This window comes from Hemicordylus capensis, chromosome 4 (genome assembly GCF_027244095.1).
Source record: "Hemicordylus capensis ecotype Gifberg chromosome 4, rHemCap1.1.pri, whole genome shotgun sequence".
Lineage (NCBI taxonomy): Eukaryota > Metazoa > Chordata > Lepidosauria > Squamata > Cordylidae > Hemicordylus > Hemicordylus capensis.
Genome location: NC_069660.1, coordinates 87,010,860 through 87,023,299, shown reverse-complemented (window position 1 = coordinate 87,023,299; position 12,440 = coordinate 87,010,860). Strand labels below are relative to the sequence as shown.

Here is a 12,440-nt window from a genome sequence, read left to right as displayed (position 1 = left end):
AATGTAAACTGCAAACAGCAATGAACTTTTTAATTTTCAAACCAAAAAAATCATTTCTGGGAAGAGGAGGCAGAGGGTGACAACTGGGAAGAACAGCAAGGTTCTTCCTCCTGCCTTGCCTGCTTCACCACAAACCGGTCCATGGTCTGCTGCCTCTGTCTCTTGCGGAGCATTGCTCACCATGGGGCAACAACCACATTATCAAAGTGCTCCACAGCTTCCTGGGCTGCAGCCTTATCCTCACTGAGATCGTTCACAAAAATTCGTAAGTCGAGGAAACCGCATCTAAAACCGCCAACGGTTTTCCGTTCAGATGTCGAAGAATTCGTAAGCGTGCGGCCACTTTTTTCGTTCGTAAGTCGAAAAATTCGGATGTCGAGTAGTTTGTAAGTCGAGGGACCACTGTACTTGACTTGGAAGGAAGAGGAAATCAGAGACTTCCACTTACTACTGCAATTTCCATCCCTGGATGAGCAAGCTGGCTGGGCAGATCTGAAGTTGTGCCTCCAGATATATGTCTCAGCTAGAGGAGGGCTAGGCTGTCCAGAAATCCTGGAAAAGGATACTCTCAAATATGTTGATGATTTTTGTATTTTCCATTCTTGCCTGCTACTCAATAGCTGTAGACATCACAGAACAATTTGGCTCCCATGCAACATCAGTGCTGTGAAAAGAATACTCAAGAGGAGAACATAATAATCTATATATTTGTTTCTCTTGTGGCCAACTGAGTAGAAAACTGCGTGGGGATGCGAGGGGATACGTGTGGATGTTTGGCAGGCCCCGCCCACACTGCTTGGCTGGGCTCCGGTTGGCCGGCGGAGGCGCCTAATTGGCTGGGCGCCGGTTGGCCCAGCTGCTGTGAGGTGGTGGCAGCAGGCCTAGCCCGGCCGCGGCCTGGGCTGGGAGGAGGCAGCAAGCGGGATGGACTGTCCCGGACGGCGCCAGTGGGGGTGAGTGGGGAACGGATGGTGGGGGCAAAGCCCCCATGCCTGTTGCAGCCTAGGGTGGGAGGGAAACATCCATTGGAGGCTGGGGCAGAAGGTAATCGGGTGGTAGGGTTACCCTGTTAGTAGTTTATATACATACCTGGGCGGAGCCTAAGTAAGGGCAAAGTGAAGCCATAGCCTAGTAAGGGCAAGGAACTATGGGCAAGGTGAAGCCAGAGCCTAGTAAGGGCAAGGTGAAGCCCCGCCCATCGAAGGGCATGACATCACAGCAGGGAGGAGTTGAAAACCCTCCAGAGAACATGCCCAGACATGCCCAGAGCCGGTCTCCTCCTGTACCATGAGGCCTACCCCACCTGACATGTGAGGGCCTATAGGAAGTAGGTCCCAGCCTGCCGTTCAATGCTTATAGTGTTGCTGCTGTATTGAGTATCCTACAAGGCTTGTAGCATAGCCCCCATTGCATAAAGGTAACCATTCTACTGTTTGCTTGTGGGTTTGATTATGGAATCTCCTCAGAGCCCTAATTTGGCAACAAATCAGCCAGATTCTACACCTAAGCCAAGAAAACGCTATATTAGCACCAGTTCAGATGATGAACCACAAGGACCGCCTGTCCAAACCTATGCTGAAGAACAAGCTGAGACAAGGGAAATATGGCAAGAGATCCTGGCAACCATGGCAGCTGAGCCACAGGTAAATATATTTTACATTCTAGGTTTTGAGGTTGTGTGTGTGTGTGTGTGTGTGTGTGTGTGTGTGTGTGTGTGTGAAAAATGACATTAAACTAATAGTCTTTTCTTTTCTCCCTTTAGAATTCAGCACTTGTGCAAACTCTGAAACCCTCTCGCATAGCAATGCAGAAATTCTTGGGCCTGAATATCAATGAAGAGCCCTATAGTACCTGGGCGGAGCCTAAGTAAGGGCAAAGTGAAGCCACAGCCTAGTAAGGGCAAGGAACTATGGGCAAGGTGAAGCCAGAGCCTAGTGAGGGCAAGTTGAAGCCCTGCCTTTCGAAGGGCATGATGACATCACAGCAGGAAGGAGCCGAAAGCTTCTAACTAAAGGCAGGTTGAAGCCACAGCCTCCTAAGGGTATAGTGAGACCCTGTGGAGAGCCTCCACAGAACATGTCCAGGCATGTTCAGGCATGCCCAGAGCAGATGCAGAACAAACACCCATGTTTGGACATCCGCCCCCCACACACCCCGAACAGGTCTGTGTATGTTCAGACATGCACAGAGCAAGAGTTAGGCCAGGCCTGCACCACATAAGGCCCGGGGACCAGATCAGGCCCTCAGGGACTTTTTTGTGGGTCCACTGATTGGCACAACTTGCAGCAACAGCACCCCAAGGCCACTCTTTGGGTTAGTTCCCTCTTCTTCATCTTTTCATCCTCTGCCCTCTCTGAAACTGCCTTACAGCACCATCCTGTGCATGTTTACTTGGAAAATATTCCCACAGGGCTTCCAGTCATGCTTACTCCTAAGTAAGCATGCCTAGGATTGCAACATGAAATCGACAGCAATTTAGAGAGAGGAGAGGATTTTGCATTTGGTTGGGGCTGGCATTTTTAAAGTGAGATCTCACTAGATGCCCCAGTGACTGAGCAAGGACAGGCTCTATTTTCTGGCCATGATTCTTAGTTAAAATTGTGGGTCCCTTGCCAAAGGGGGAAAGATCCACAACTATCTAATAATTGCTTGCATTAATATTTTTAATAATTAATTTTAATTCAACAGTGTGCTGAAAATTGACCTTGACCACTGAACACCATTGTGGTTGGTTCCAGCTCATCAAAACATTTGAATTGTGCACCCCCCGGGTTAGCCCCAGAGCAGGGGTTTTTTTAGAGAGAAAATAAAATGCTCTTCAGATTAACTAAATAGGGTATATTCTGGATTTTAAGAACTCATACACATTAACTTTGTACTATGGATTCTGAAGTTGAAAGTTTTCCCCCTTTAAAAAGAAAAGTTGCCCTGTAATTAATGCTGGATCATCTTTTCTTTGTCTCTGTGATGAGGCTAGCCTGGAGTTTTATCCTGAGAGGCCCCTTAAACATCAGCCCTATCCATCCTCAGCACTGTACCTCCAGTGACTGTTGCTGGTGTGTATCTTATGTTTCTTTTTAGATTGTGATCCCTTTGGGGACAGGGATCCATCTCATTTATTTATTATTTCTCTGTGCCATTTTTGGAAGGGTGGTATAGAAATTGAATAGATAAATAAATAAATAAATTAAATAAAAATGCTTTTTGTGTGTGATGTATAAGTAGGACAATTTCATACATTCTGATAAGTACAGCTTCTTAAAAACACTAAAATCATGATCTCTTTCGTTATGCAGTGACAATGTCTTGCTGTCTAAGAAACAAGGCTTTTTTTTTTAACCAGTTCTCCAAAAAACTGGCAGGACTGGGCCCTTCAATGGTGTGGTCTAACCATTAAGTGTTCATCAGATCTATGACCACTAGAGGCTTTTGATGTGTGTGTGTGTGTGCGCGCGCGCGTGCATGCATACACAGGTAGGCTGACAGATGCAATTTCTATTTATCTGATGTTTGTGGGGGGGGAGTTTGTATTTTGTGTATTCACTAGGAAATGAGAGTTCTGGTTCTTTAGCAGTCAACTACAGAGGCGTAACTATAGGGGGGGCAGGGGGGGCACGTGCCCCGGGCGCCATCTTTTCTGGTCACATGGGGGGCGCCGACATGACAAAAAAATTTTTTAAATTTATTTTTAATTTTTTGTTAATACAAATGTTTCCTGCTCAGTGCAGCAGCGCTGCAGCAGTCAAGGGAGCACGTAGGCAGCCCATCCCCCACAAGCGGTCCTTTCCGCGCCGCCCGCGCCCCCCCCCCATTGCTTTGCTGGCGCCTGGCGGCCAGTCAGTGGCCTGGCTTGGCAGCGGCAGTGGGCGCTTGTGAGGAAAAACCTAAGTATAATGTAGTATGTTGTGGCATGGGGGGGCGTGGGGGGCGCCATTTCAGTGCTTGCCCCGGGCGCCATTTTCCCTAGTTACGCCTCTGGTCAACTAACACACACTAATTAAATGCATCAAAATTACTGACCAAGACTAAGTCCTATTGAGGATAGAGAAAGCAAGCAAACAAGCAAGAATGAAGATTAAGAGCAGTGACAAGGACTAGTTGTGAAACTGTTTCAGAGGAGAAGGGAAAAACAGTGTCTGAGGCAAAGGAAATCTAGATGGTTAAAAAGTGACAAGAACACAGGGTGGGGGTGGGGAGAGCCTAGTTAGCTATGGGCCAGGTTGAGGTTAGTAGGAGGAAGCAGAGTCAGTATAATTGTCCTTATTCAAGTTAATTCCTAATCCAGGCTAATTCATATTAGAGATGTAGGAAGAAGGGGGGGGGGGAGGGGGGAGAGATTTGTTAAAAACGGAAGCAAAGAAACAGTGACAAGGACTAGGTGCAAAACTGTGTCAGAGATGGAAAGGGGAGGGAGAGAGATCCTAGTTAGGGGACAGGTCTAGGCTTTGTAGATGAAGTAGAATCAAAGAAAGTTTGAGATACCACAGTCTACAGAACTGTGGTTTTTAAAGATATGCTTGCGCTACAAAGACACCTGTAAGAGTGTCTAGCACTAAGAGATAATGTACATTGCATTAATAGTTCACTGAGAACTCCCAATTAAATAGAGGCAGTCATCAGATCAAGCCGGGGTCTGTATTGCCCTAGTCACTAACATTCTAACTTAGAATCACTGGAAAACAACCATACTAACTAATACCTCCCAAGAGAAATTATAAGAAATTAAATTATTTCTTATAAAAGTCCATTTTCTCTTCTATAAAACAAATCCTTTTTTAAAAAAGAAATTAAATTTGTTGACAAAACAATTACATATCAGACAATTTCTCAGTGTGTTTGTGTGTGTGTGTGTGTGTGTGTGTGTGTGTGTGTGTGTGTGTGTGTGAAAATGAAAATTGTGTAGGCTTACTGAAATGAATTGATTGCTGCTTCCTGCTTGTATGTACAATGACATATCTGTGTGCATTCATCTTACATGATGGAGCTACATACAAGATTCATGCATGGACATGTAGGATATTTCATCATGTGTGTAGGCCAGACCTTATGCATGTAGAGTGAATGCACTTTCCTTACAAAAGAACAGTGAACAACTAAATAGCAATATGATGTGTGTTAAATACATCTTGTATGTTGTATATAACATAATGTATGCTGACTCTGCTGTACATATCATATGTTTTGAAAATTGTTTGTTTTCTCATCAACAGTACAGAATTATCCAATCTAAACACTTTAGAATTCTAATCAATTCTGTTTTTCTTGGCTCTGTACTATATTTTATGTGTTTTCCAAAGCAGCCAGTCATTGTCTGCTCTAGATCCACACAAAAACAAGTGCCTGCTTTTTGAAGTATGAAAGGTCTTTTCCTCTAAAAGATGAGTATTGATAACTATAAGATAGCTCACAGGCAGCCAGGGAGCTCCCAGCCTGATGTTACTAAGCTCAGGATTGGGTTTACAAAGCATACTAGTACTCCAGAGAGTCGGTGCTGTGTAGTGCCTAGAGTGTCAGACTAGGAGGGGCATTTGCTGCTTCTTGGCTTAACCTACCTCACAGGGTTGTTGTGCAGATACAATGAGGAAACACCACCTTGAGTTCCTTGGAAGAAGGAGCAGGATATCATACATACATACATACATTTATTCAGGGGGCAGCCTTCATAGCACAGCCAAGGGATACTGTACTTGGTAATGCCTGAAAAGGACTCACATACATACATACATACATACATACATATGGTAGCATGTTCATAGTTTGCCAGGGAGGATACTTGTTTGAATTTAGTCCCTTAATATAATGCCATGCATGCAGATGTGTCGAAATTAACTCAGTGAAAAGGATTAACAGGGTGTTTCAAAAAATTAGTCAGTTTACAAACATATGATTCTTCAGAGCTGCCTGACAGTTTGGTACCAACTTGTCTGTACGCAATAGTTTTTTGCTTCTGCAGATGAGTTTGTCTGAGATAGCTCTGTTTAATTGTGGCTGGGGTGTGTGTGTTCAGTGTTTCAGCATGATAACAACCAGAAAGCGGACCCTGCCCAACACCACCAAGGCTTAATGTCTTGAGGTACACCAGAATTTTCCCTCTTTGTCTCTGTGAAGACCACAAAGAACCAACAAGCGGTAAGTACATGGTCATTTTTCTTATCGGATCAGAGACACTCTGATCTCTCCTACAGAGCGGGGGGGTGGTGGTGGCAGGGAATACTGTTGCACAAAACTATTTAGGCAATTAAAAATACTGTAGGAGAGATCAGAGGTCAGAAAAACTGACCCACATTATTCATCTTTGATCAGGTCAAACTAATTCCAATGCTTTGTTTACCATATGGTCTGATTTTATCTTTTGTACAAATCAGGAAAATTTCGCTCACTCTCCACCTTTCAACTATACTAATATCTGGAAAGATTGTAAATGAAGTTACTGTGTAATTAACCAGAAACTGGAGTTCATATGTTTGTAACAAGTTGTTCCAGTAAGAACTGATCAGCCTACTTTCCTTTCACTGTTTCTACAACTGGACTAAATTTGGTTCAAATCAAGGTCCACAAGTTAGATCTCTTGCACCTCAAATGTTCATGCACCCACCATCTTGGATCGGGGTGGATTACATAATTACAAACTACACCATTGAGGTGTCCCTGTGTGTGACTCACTACAACTGTATCAAATTTGATTCAAATTGGTTAGACAGTGCTCAGGTTAGTACACTTGCACCTCAAAAGTTCACATGTCCACCATCTTGGATTGGGGTGGATGCAATTACCAGAAACTTCACCATTAGGGCATCATTATGTGTCCCTACAGCTGTAGCAAATTTGGTTCAAATTGGTTAAGTGGTTCACAAGTTAGCCCACTTGTGCCTCCAAAGTTTATGCATCTGCCATCTTGAATCGGTGTGGATGACATCATCATACTATGCCGCTGAGGTGTCCCTGTGTGTCACTCAGTGAAACTGTACATAGTTTGGCTCAAATGGGTTAGACAGTCCACAAATTAGCCCACTTGTGCCTCAGATGTTCACACGGCTGTCATCTTGAATTGGAGTGGAGGACATCACACACCACACCATTTGGGCATCCCTATGTCTCCTTTCAGCTGTAGCAAATTTGGTTCAAATTAGTTAAGTGGTTCACAAGTTAGACCACTTGCACCTCAAAAGTGTACGTGTCCACCATCTTGGATCGGGGTGGATGGCACCATCACAAATTACACCATTGAGGTGTCCTTGTGTGCCACTCACTGCCACTGTATTTAATTTGGTTTAAGTCAGTTAGACAGTCCACAAATTAGGCTGCTTGTGTCTCAGATGTTCACACGGCCACCATCTCGAATCAGAGTGGATGACATCATCACTCACTATGCCATTTGGGCATCCCTATGTGTCTCTGCAGCAGTAGTAAATTTGGTTCAAATTGATTAAGCGGTTCACAAGTTAGCCCACTTGCACCTCAAAGGTTTACGCATCCGCCAACTTGGATTGGGGTGTATGACATCATCAGAAACTATGCCGTTGAAGTGTCCCTATGTGTCCCTACAACTGTACCCGATTTGGTTCATATTGGTCCAGGTGTTGCGAAGTTGATAAGGGAGACACACGGACACACACACAGAATGCCGGGGGATCTTATAAGACTACTGGAAAGTAGGCTAAAAGGGGATATCATTGTTAGTGATGCTTGTTTTCCCCCATAAATGATTGTTTTGTGTCATGACTAAGAAAATGATTATTGTTTTTAAATGCATGGTTTCATGTATGGAAAGTGTCATGTGTGTTTTAACAATTGAACCAATGTCTGGGGGGTAAGACCCAGCAGCTGGTTAAAAGGCAAGGCACTGATAAGCTGCATTGTTAAAGAACAATCATATTATAATGAAAAGGAATGGGAAAAGATAATTAAAGTTGGGAGGACAATGGTAGTACTGGGTGGGGAGCAACTCCCACTCCCATTAATAGATTTCCCCCAGCCTGCCTCCCCATTGCTGGACCCTTGTGCTTACTTGAAGGAAAGACACTTTCCATACATTTAATGTGCTTTTCTTTACTATCATCAATATATCTATCTCTGTCTCTATCTGTATGCAGTTCTTCACAGATCACTTCCATCTCTCAGCGACAGAACGTGGTAGTGGGAAATAAATGTTAACTCCATCAAAATCAATAGGACTTACTTCAGAGAAAATACATGTAAGAGAGGAGTGCTAATGTGAGATATATCATTCTTCTTTCAGAAATCTAACATGTGCAATAAAACTTGCTCCCTGCAATGCACTTTGCCCCTTCTGTGCTCCCCCAGTACTTTTCCTGGTGCAGCTAAACACCATCCAAAAGGAGGACATTTTTCATTAGTCTATGAGAGTAGGACATGAGATGTTAAGTTTCATTTCACAGTTACAGAAAAGATTGACTCAGGAAAGTTGTGAGTCCTCATAGTTGAACCTTACCTCCCACTTTCATATAGGAGATGAACAAACAGTTTGAAGGAATGTTTTACATATAGCAAATTCTGCGACTATACAGACGGGTGGACTTGGTGACACCTTTCAGCTTCAGAAGAGAGCATATGAAAAAAAAAAGGGAAACTCAATTCAAACCACTGAAGGAATGAGAAAGCTGAAGGCATTTTCAAATATGACTCTAAAAAGCTATTTTAAGCCTCTAATATTTTTATCTTTTGGAGTCACCTGAATGAATAGTGGTAATGTGGCAGAAAATTTGGAACAGAATTTGAATGAACACTGAGGCCTGTCTGTGTTTTATATTTGTGTTGGAAGCCAATGGAAAATAAAGCCAATTTAAGCCTCACATGTGCACAATACTGTACATAGAATATTATGGCTGACATCCAAACTAGCAAAGTGTATGCATAGCAAAGGAAATGCAAATGCATGTGATGCATTCAGAACTAAAGCAGTGGTTATGGCGGGGTGACAATCTCCTCTCTCTGAAATGCTATATGCCACCCCTTAAATGTCCCTGTGAACAGTGCACTGCTTTACTCTGAAACGCAGCATGCTGCAAGCACACTTGTTAGTCTGTATGCCAGACTATAACCTATAACACATATTAATAAAAATTTCTTTAAAATATGAGATCTGATCCTGCCATATATAGTATAGCACTACAGTAATACTGCATTTTGTGTTCCCATTATAAAATTGCTTGTTTCCCTCTCCTTTTGCTTCTTAAAGTTGTTAAAATCAATTCAAAATTTTGACAGCTCACAATTTCCTTATGAAAAAATATAGCTAAAGGCATGTCTTGAACTAACAGCTTATTCTTGTTACTTATTTACTTTCACTTCCTGAAAAAGTATGTTTCACTTTCATCTCTACTAATAAGAAACATGAAATAGTTTTCACCTGATATGTCCTGTCAGAATTATCAGCGATGGTTAGGAACCTGCCTTTTATTGAGTCAGACCATTAGTCCATTTACTCAGTAACATATAGCCTGTTTTATATTATCTTTAATATAAACCAAAGCTGATTTCTGGTAAGGGTTAATATTAGGACAGTTCCAGGGTGCTTTCCAGATTACACGCTATAACATCACTACAGTCTACTAAGTGTGCACTTCTTTGTTTAAAAGTGGTGTATACATAATACATAAACAACAACAACCACAAACATTAACTTGGGAACTTAGAATGTACATTGGAAGAATTCAGCAGATCTACCCTTTCACCATGCTCCTTGTATCATGTGAGAAAAGGCAGGGCCAGATTAAGCTAGTGCGGGGCCTGCAGCATATGTTATAAAGGGGCCCTAAATTTTAAAAAATGCACATAAATAATGAAACATAAATTATTTACTTGCATAGTAAAGTAATTCAATTTTTTTCATTTGCTATATTTTGGAGTATGGCAAAGAGTTTGCCTGGGCTCTCGGCAGCCTGGGCATGGGAGTGGGAAGGCTCTCGGCGGCCCGGGTGTGGGAGGGGGGAGTTTGCTCTGGGCTCCTCTGGAGCCCGAGCCACGCCCCCGTGCATGTGACGTCATGTGCACGGGCGTATTGGAGGCGGGCCGCCGAGTGGGGCTGGATGCAGGCTGATGCTCGGCTGGCTCCGCGCCTGCCTGTCAGGATGTTTTCTGCGAAATGTGAGTCCTGACACCCTTCTGGCCCATCCCTTTGTCGCATGAGGGAGTCTCTGTTCATGCTTTGGAGTGTGTATAGAGTATAGATGAACAACCTTCCCATGAGTGATGGTTAGCAGCAGCACCAGAGCTGTCAGTCACCTTTTGATGCCCAAGGGACCGCCCTCCAGGTGGGATTCCTGAGGGAGGGGCTTTAGAATGGAGCAGAGAGTGGCAGTTAAACTGTCACAGAGAAAGATGGGGCTTGAATGAGCCAGTGACAAGGACAGTTAGGGTTAGGGATAGGATCTCTAGTGAGGGTTTCTGGGTTGGTGGGTTGGATATTGGGAAGTAGTACATTGAACATCTCTGGTTAGCAATGTGACTCTTATGTATGAATGCTGGATGTGTATGGTATATACACGGATTATGAACTAGGGTGGTTGTTTCCAGTAAAAGGGCTAGGTGTCAGGGAACGCTTGTTGTATCCAACACAGGGCACCTCTGTAACTTTTAAGTCTAGTCTCTGTTAAAGTACTATGTTTGATACATAGTTATAGATCTTATTACATGTGTAAAGCCTTGCTTCAGCAGAGAGAAACCTTTTAAGCTACTTGAACATCAACAACAGGGGGAGTGGGCCCAGAGACAAATTAAAATTTAAAATGGGCCCCTCCCTTCGCTGAAGCTTAGTTCTGTTAGAGGTTGTTGATTTTTACCCACAATAGGTAAAACAGCAGAGCACTAAGAAATGAGCACACACTCCAGTTACAGAGTAGGTAGCAGAGGATGGTTTGGATATTGCAGCTGTTTAGAGAAAACACATGGAGATCCTTGTAGAACTAAAATACTAAATATTTATTGGTTAAATACACTTGGATAGGAAAGACCTATATCTAATCTAAAGGACTACATAATGGATAGGTAAGGAGAGAGAGAGAGAGATGTTTCCATCTGCTCTCTAGGAGGAAAGGAAGGATTGTGACTCAGCACAGGAAGTGCTGCAGAGTCAGTTCAGGGGTCATAGAGTAGGGAGAGATAGGGAGACCCTGACTGACTGTCTCTACTCCCAATGCCCCTAGTGCTCATTAGGACAGTTGGTGCAAAAGGTCGATGCACTGGAAGTTCATCTCAAACAAGTTCATGAAGTAAAGAAATCTTAAATGAGGCTGAATAGTGGTAACAAAAAGCACAGTTAAGTGTAAGTGTGTGTGTGTGTGTGTGTGTATCTCCTATGTGCCACAATAGAACATCATCCTAAATTATTTTTTTAAAGGTTTTGTAAATTGTGGATGAGGCAAGTCATTTAATGGTACTAGAGAAAGACATGCTGTTCTGGTAGCTCCAGGTCTTAACACTCACATCAATTTTGGAGGATGCATACAACTGAAGGAAGCCCGGGCGGGTGCGTGGCTGGGGGAGTCAGTCATGTGACTTGCCTCTGGGAGGCCCCCAAGGCAGAGGGTCCCCAGACAACTGTCTCCCCTTGCCCTATTATAGTTACGCCCCTGATCAATAAACTGGAATTTGTTTTATTTTAAACTTAACTCAGTGTCCTCTGAGTTTTACTTATCCCCACACAACCTTCAGCTAAACTACTAAGAGGCTGTCAGGACACAATCCTAAGCCAGAAGAGCTTGGTGGTGTCAGCAGAAGATAAAGGGAGAAAGAGCTAAGAACATCATTCTTTATTCACGATGTTATAAAGTTATTAACCTTTCCAGTTTTGGGAACAGACTCCCCCACCCCCGCCCACCCTCATTAGTAATATGTCAGGGTGGTGAGCAGGGTATGGCTCCCCACATGACATGACAAAGGGATGTATCAGGAGGGCATCAGGACATCCACAGAGATATTGCAACCAACGTGCTCTTGGTGCATCCCTTTTCTATTTGTGTAGGCCAGTAAAGTACCATCTGAACCAGTATATTTCATATGATAAATGAGTTTCTTTCTTGTAGGGGCATAAAGTCAAGATCCCTCTTCAAGAATTACAGTGCTGACTATGTATAATCAGGAAGAGGAGGAATAGTAATACACTGGCTAGTGATGCCAGGGAGTTCTCCACACAGCAGGCTTTACTGTGAGTTTTCTGGGAGGCTTTACTACAAACTCAAAGTTATCCCAAAAACCTGATTCAAAAAGTGGATTTTTTGACCCCGGATATAAATCAAGCTGCACTCTAACATGCAGTGAAGAACCAGAATAGTGTGTGAAGTGCTCCCCGATAGCTTGCAGGGACTTTGGGGTAAATTTATTTATTTATTTATTTATTTATTTATCACATTTGTACATTACCCCAAACTTTTGTCTCTGGGCGGTATAGCATACACAATAGCATAAAACTAGCTTGCAGG

The 12,440-nt window shown here is 43.2% G+C and overlaps 1 protein-coding gene across 1 annotated transcript in view; it reads left to right on the top strand.

Moving 5' to 3' along the window:
* The first annotated feature begins 1,049 nt into the window (after nucleotides 1–1,049).
* Nucleotides 1,050–12,440, top strand: part of LOC128324387 (phosphatidylinositol 3-kinase regulatory subunit alpha-like) — a 343,159-nt gene continuing 331,768 nt past the window's right edge. The window contains exons 1-5 of the mRNA XM_053248910.1: nucleotides 1,050–1,643; nucleotides 1,763–1,866; nucleotides 6,008–6,129; nucleotides 8,094–8,195; nucleotides 12,045–12,331. The gene's annotated coding sequence lies outside the window, so the exon portion shown is untranslated. The remainder of the gene's footprint in view (nucleotides 1,644–1,762; nucleotides 1,867–6,007; nucleotides 6,130–8,093; nucleotides 8,196–12,044; nucleotides 12,332–12,440) is intronic.